The sequence below is a fragment of the Panulirus ornatus genome, chromosome 64 (genome assembly GCF_036320965.1).
Source record: "Panulirus ornatus isolate Po-2019 chromosome 64, ASM3632096v1, whole genome shotgun sequence".
In the NCBI taxonomy this organism is placed as follows: domain Eukaryota; kingdom Metazoa; phylum Arthropoda; class Malacostraca; order Decapoda; family Palinuridae; genus Panulirus; species Panulirus ornatus.
In genome coordinates, this window is record NC_092287.1 from 13,610,687 (window position 1) to 13,618,917 (window position 8,231).

Genomic DNA, 8,231 nt, shown 5'->3' on the forward strand with positions numbered 1-8,231 from the left:
TATATATATATATATATATATATATATATACATATATATATATATATATATATATATATATATATATATATATATATATATATATATATATATATATATATATATATATATATATATATATATATATATATATATATATATATATATATGTATATATATATATATATATATATATATATATATATATATATATATATATATATATATATATATATATATATATATATATATATATATATATATATATATATGATGAGGAGGCAGCCACCCAACAGAGCTTACAAATTAAGAACATGCTAGACCAGTACAATAGCATAATCAATACCCTTACAGAGACCTTCATCAAAATGGATGAAATTGTGACCAAGGCAGAAATAGCAGCAATACCCAAGAAAGCAGAAGACTGAGGACAACATCTTGTTTTGAATATTTATGGAAGGACCTTATCATTTCCTTGGTTGTTGACTGCTAACAGATGCCTCTTGGGTGTTGGTGATATGTTCTAGAATTTGCTGTGTAATACTGTTGCCTTTATATGTTGATATGATATACTTGATATTATATGAAATATTTAAAGTGTATAAGGTAAGCCTCATCTATGAAATTGATTATTTGATTAATGATTATGTAATTTCTTTCACTTACAAGCTGAAATATTTAATTTCTCTGGATCCCTGTATAGTTTAAGAACAATTGAAGTTAATTAGTGATATAGGTACTGCACATTATCCCTGGGGATAGGGGATTAAGAATACTTCCCACGTATTCCCTGCGTGTCGTAGAAGGCGACTAAAAGGGGAGGGAGCGGGGGGCTGGAAATCCTCCCCTCTCTTTTTTTTTTTTTTTTTTTTTTTTTTAAATTTTCCAAAAGAAGGAACAAAGGGGGCCAGTTGAGGATATTCCAAAAAAGGCCCAGTCCTCTGTTCTTAGCGCTACCTCGCTAACGCGGGAAATGGCGAATAGTTTAAAAGAAAGAAAGAATATATATATATATATATATATATATATATATATATATATATATATATATATATATATATATATGAGATGTTTGAGGACAATGTGTGGTGTGAGGTGGTTTGATCGAGTAAGTAACGTAAGGGTAAGAGAGATGTGTGGAAATAAAAAGAGCGTGGTTGAGAGAGCAGAAGAGGGTGTTTTGAAATGGTTTGGGCACATGGAGAGAATGAGTGAGGAAAGATTGACCAAGAGGATATATGTGTCGGAGGTGGAGGGAACGAGGAGAAGAGGGAGACCAAATTGGAGGTGGAAAGATGGAGTGAAAAAGATTTTGTGTGATCGGGGCCTGAACATGCAGGAGGGTGAAAGGAGGGCAAGGAATAGAGTGAATTGGAGCGATGTGGTATACAGGGGTTGACGTGCTGTCAGTGGATTGAATCAAGGCATGTGAAGCGTCTGGGGTAAACCATGGAAAGCTGTGTAGGTATGTATATTTGCGTGTGTGGACGTATGTACATGTGTATGGGGGGGGGGGGCCATTTCTTTCGTCTGTTTCCTTGCGCTACCTCGCAAACGCGGGAGACAGCGACAAAGTAAAAAAAAAAAAAAAAAAAAAAAAAAATATATATATATATATATATATATATATATATATATATATATATATATATATATATGTATATATATATATTCTTATCTATTTATTTATTTTGCTTTGTCACTGTCTCCCGCGTCTGCGAGGTAGCGCAAGGAAACAGACGAAAGAAATGGCCCAACTCACCCCCATACATATGTATATACAAACACGTCCACACACGCAAATATACATACCCATACATCTCAATGTACACATATATATATACACACACAGACAATACATATATACACATACACATAATTCACACTGTCTGCCTTTATTCATTCCCATCGCCAGCTCGCCACATATGGAATAACATCCCCCTCCCCGCGCATGAGCATGAGGTAGCGCTAGAGAAAGACAACAAAGGCCCCATTCGTTCACAGTCAGTTTCCAGCTGTCATACAATAATGCCCGAAACAACAACTCCTTTTCCACATGCAGGCCCCACAGAACTTCCCATGCTTTACCCCAGATTCTTCACATGCCCTGATTCAATCCATTGACAGCATGTCGACCCCGGTATACCACATCGGTCCAATTCACTCTATTCCTTGCCCGCCTTTCACCCACCTGCATGTTCAGGCCCCGATCACTCAAAATCTTTTTCACTCCATCTTTCCATCTCCAATTTGGTCTCCCACATCTCCTCGTTCCCTCCATCTCCGACACATATATCCGCTTTGTCAATCTATCCTCACTCATTCTCTCCATGTGCCCAAACCATTTCAAAAAACCCTCTTCTGCTCTCCCAACCACTCTCTTTTTATTTCCACACATCTCTCTCAATCTTACATTACTTACTCGATCAAACCACCTCACACCACATATTGTCCTCAAACATCTCATTTCCAGCACATCCACCCTTCTGCGCACAACTCTATCCATAGCCCACGCCTAGCAACCATAAAAAATTGTTGGAATCACTATTCCTTCAAACATAACCATTTTTGCTTTCGAAGATAATGTTCTCGACTTACATTCTTCAAGGATTCCAGGATTTTCTCCCCCTCCCCCAACCTATGATTCACTTCCACTTCCATGGTTCCATCCGCTGCCAGATCCACTCCCTGATATCTAAAACACTTTACTTCCTCCAGTTTTTTTCCATTCAAACTTACCTCCCAGTTGACTTGACCCTCAACCCTACTGTACCTAATAACCTTGCTCTTATTCACATTTACTCTCAGATTTCTTCTTTCATACACTTTACCAAACTCAGTCACCAGCTTCTGAAGTTTCTCACCCGAATCAGCCACCAGCGCTGGATCATCAGCGAACAACAACTGACTCACTTCCCAAGCTCTCTCAACCACGACAGACTGCATACTTGCATCTCTTTCCAAAACTCTTGCATTCACCTCCCTAAAAGCCCATCCATAAACAAATTGAACAACCATGGAGACATCACACACCCCTGCCACAAACCAACATTCACTGAGAACCAATCACTTTCCTCTCTTCCTACACGTACATATGTCTTAAATCCTCGATAAAAACTTTTCACTGCTTCTAAGAAGTTACCTCCCACACCATATATTCTTACCTTCCACAGAGCATCTCTATCAACTCTACCATATGCCTTCTCCAGATCCATAAATGCTACATACAAATCCATTTGCTTTTCTAAGTATTTCTCACGTACTTTTTTTAAAGCAAACACCTGATCCACACATCCTCTGCCACTTCAGAAACCACACTGCTCTTCCCGAATCTGATGCTCCGTACATGCCTTCACCCTCTCAATCAAAATCCTCCTACATAGTTTCCCAGAAATACTCAACAAACTTATAACTCTAATTTGGGCACTCACTCTTATCCCCTTTGCCTTTGTACAATGGCACTATGCACGCATTCCGCCAATCCTCAGGAACCTCACCTGAGGCATACATACATTAAATAACCTTACCAACCAGTCAACAATAAACTCACCCCCTTTTTCAATAAATTCCACTGCAATACTATCCAAACCCGCTGGCCTTCCGGCTTTCATCTTCCGCAAATCTTTTACTCCCTTTTCTCTGTTTACCCTCTCACTTTGCACACCACCTCGACCAAAACACCCTATATCTGCCACTCTATCATCAAACATATTCATATATCCATTTTTACTTATCTCAACATGACAGAGTTAAATTATCATCATTTCAATCTATGTTACTTGGGGCAGAACGTATTTGCAGTCCAGAGTATATTAATGATCAATTTCAAAAGATATATTCTATGTTCGATGAAGGTGCGCGTGTCTATGCACTATGTTCGTATTCATATACCTCCGCGTTGTACAGTTAGGTTCTTTAAAATGCTATATGCTGGCTATGTGCGCCTGTTGGAAAATGACCGGTGCAGACCCCGTTGCTCACCAACGTGAGACGAAGGGTGTTCGAGTACATAGTATTCGAATAGTTATATCCTACTAACTAGGCCCATAGCCTTGCGGTTAGTATTCCCGCCTCTTGCACAGGGGTCCCGGTTCGATCCTGGCTGTTGGAGGTTTCTATGTTTTATGAAGGTGCGCTTATCTATCTATCTATCTATCTATCTATCTATCTATCTATATATATATATATATATATATATATATATATATATATATATATATATTATATATATATATATATATATATATATATATATATATATATATATATATATATATGTATATATATATATATATATATATATATATATATATATATATATATATATATATATATATATATATATATATATATATATATATATATATATATATATATATATATATATATATATTTTGCTTTGTCGCTGTCTCCCGCGTTAGCGAGGTAGCGCAAGGAAACAGACGAAAGAATGGCCCAACCCTCTCATATACACATGTATATACATACGCGTCCATACACGCAAATATACATACCTATACATCTCAACGTATACGTACATATACACACACAGACATATACATATATACACACGTACATAATTCATACTGTCTGCCTTTAATCATTCCTATCGCCAACTCGCCACACAAGAAATAACAACCCCCTTCCCCCTCATGTGGGCGAGGTAGCGCTAGGAAAAGACGACAAAGTCCCCATTCGTTCACACTCAGTCTCTAGCTGTCATGTAATAATGCACCGAAACCATAGCTCCCTTTCCACAACCAGGCCCAACAAAACTATCCATATATTACCCCAGACGCTTCATATGCCCTTTTTCAATCCATTGACAGCACGTCGACCTCGGTATACCACATCGTTCCAATTCATTCTATTCCTTGCACGCATTTCACCCTCCTGCGTGTTCAGGCCCCGATCACTCAAAATCTTTCTCACTCCATCTTTCCACCTCCAATTTGGTCTCCCACTTCTCGTTCCCTCCACCTCTGACACATATATCCTCTTGGTCAATCATTCCTCACTCATTATCTCCATGTGACCAAACCATTTCAAAACACCCTGTTCTGCTTTCTCAACCACACTCTTTTTATTACCACACATCTCTCTTGCCCTATTATTACTTACTCGATCAAACCACCTCACACCATATATTGTCCTCAAACATATCATTTCCAGCGCATCCACCCTACTGTACACAACTCTATCCATAGCCCACGCCTCGCAACCATACAACATTGTTGGAACCACTATTCCTTCAAAGATACCCATTTTTGCTTTCCGAGATAACGTTTTCGACTTCCATACATTCTTCAAGGCTCCCAGAATTTTCTCCCCCTCCCCCAACCTGTGATTCATATCCGCTTCCTTGGTTCCATCCGCTGCCAAATCCGCTCCCAGATATCTAAAACACTTCACTTCCTCCAGTTTTTCTCCATTCAAACTTGCCTCCCAATTGACTTGACCCTCACCCCTACTGTACCTAATAACCTTGCTCTTATTCACATTTACTCTCAGCTTTCTTCTTTCACACACTTTACCAAACTCAGTCATCAGCTTCTGCAGTTTCTCATATGAATCAGCCACCAGCGCTGTATCATCAGCGAACAACAACTGACTCACTTCCCAAGCTCTCTCATCCTCAACAGACTACATACTTGCCCCTCTTTCCGAAACTCTTGCATTCATCTCCCTAACAGCCCCATCCATAAACAAATTAAGCAACCATGGAGACATCACACACCCCTGCCGCAAACCTGCATTCACTGTGAACCAATCGCTTTCCTCTCTTCCTGCAAGTACACATGCCTTACATCCTCAGTAAAAACTTTTCACTGCTTCTAACAACTTGCCTCCCACAATATATATTCTTAATACCTTCCACAGAGCATTCCTTTCAACTCTATTAGATGCCTTCTCCAGATCCATAAATGCTACATACAAATCCATTTGCTTTTCTAAGTATTTCTCACGTACTTTTTTAAATCAAACACCTGATCCACACATCCTCTACCACTTCAGAAACCACACTCCTCTTCCCGAATCTGATGCTCTGTACATGCCTTCACCCTCTCAATCAAAATCCTCCTATATAGTTTCCCAGGAATACTCAACAAACTTATAACTCTAATTTGGGCACTCACTCTTATCCCCTTTGCCTTTGTACAATGGCACTATGCAAGCATATCGCCAATCCTCAGGCACCTCACCTGAGGCGTACATACATTAAATAACCTTACCAACCAGTCAACAATACACTCACCCCCTTTTTCAATAAATTCCACTGCAATACTGTCCCCAACCCGCTGCCTTTCCGGCTTTCATCTTCCGCAAATCTTTTACTCCCTCTTCTCCGTTTACCCTCTCTCTTTGCACACCACCTCGACCAAAAGACCCTATATCTGCCACTCTATCATCAAACATATTCATATATCCGTTTTTACTCATCTCAACATGACAGAGTTAAATTATCATCATTTCAATCTATGTTACTTGGGGCAGAACGTATTTGCAGTCCAGAGTATATTAATGATCAATTTCAGAAGATATATTCTATGTTCGATGAAGGTGCGAGTGTCTATGCACTATGTTCGTATTCATACACCTCCGCGTTGTACAGTTAGGTTCTTTAAAATGCTATATGCTGGCTATGTGCGCCTGTTGGAAAATGACCGGTGCAGACCCCGTTGCTCACCAACGTGAGACGATGGGTGTTCGAGTACATAGCATTCGAATAGTTATATCCTACTAACTAGGCCCATAGCCTTGCGGTTAGTATTCCCGCCTCTTGCACAGGGGTCCCGGTTCGATCCTGGCTGTTGGAGGACTCTATGTTCTATGAAGGTGCGGTTTTCTCTCTCTCTCTCTCTCTCTCTCTCTCTCTCTCTCTCTCTCTCTCTCTCTCTCTCTCTCTCCTCTCTCTCTCTCTCTATGTATATATATATATATATATATATATATATATATATATATATATATATATATATATATATATATATATATATATATATATATATATATATATATATATATATATATTTATTTTGCTTTGTCGCTTTCTCCCGCGTTAGCGAGGTAGCGCAAGGAAACAGACGAAAGAATTGCCCAACCCACTCATATACACATGTATATACATACGCGTCCATACACGCAAATATACATACCTATACATCTCAACGTATACATACATATACACACACAGACATATACATATATACACACGTACATAATGCATACTGTCTGCCTTTAGTCATTCCTATCGCCAACTCGCCACACATGACATAACAACCCCCTTCCCCCTCATGTGTGCGAGGTAGCGCTAGGAAAAGACAATAAAGGCCCCATTCGTTCACACTCAGTCTCTAGCTGTCATGTAATAAAGCACCGAAACCATAGCTCCCTTTCCACAAAACTATTCCATATATTACCCCAGACGCTTCATATGCCCTGGTTCAATCCATTGAGAGCACGTCGACCTCGGTATACCACATCGTTCCAATTCATTCTATTCCTTGCACGCCTTTCACCCTCCTGCGTGTTCAGGCCCCGATCACTCAAAATCTTTCTCACTCTATCTTTCCACATCCAATTTGGTCTCCCACTTCTCCTTGTTCCCTCCACCTGACACATATATCCTCTTGGTCAATCATTCCTCACTCATTCTCTCCATGTGACCAAACGATTTCAAAACACCCTGTTCTGCTTTCTCAACCACACTCTTTTTATTACCACACATCTCTCTTGCCCTATTATTAATTACTCGATCAAACCACCTCACATCATATATTGTCCTCAAACATATCATTTCCAGCACATCCACCCTACTGTACACAACTCTATCCATAGCCCATGCCTCGCAACCATACAACATTGTTGGAACCACTATTCCTTCAAAGATACTCATTTTTACTTTCCGAGATAACGTTTTCGACTTCCATACATTCTTCAAGGCTCCCAGGAATTTTCTCCCCCTCCCCCAACCTATGATTCACATCCGCTTCCATGGTTCCATCTGCTGCCAGATCCACTCCCAGATATCTAAAACACTTCACTTCCTCCAGTTTTTCTCCACTCAAACTTGCCTCCCAATTGACTTGACCCTTAACCCTACTGTACCTAATAACCTTGCTCTTATTCACATTTACTCTCAGCTTTCTTCTTTCACACACTTTACCAAACTCAGTCATCAGCTTCTGCTGTTTCTCACATGAATCAGCTAACTGCGCTGTATCATCAGCGAACAACAGCTGACTCACTTC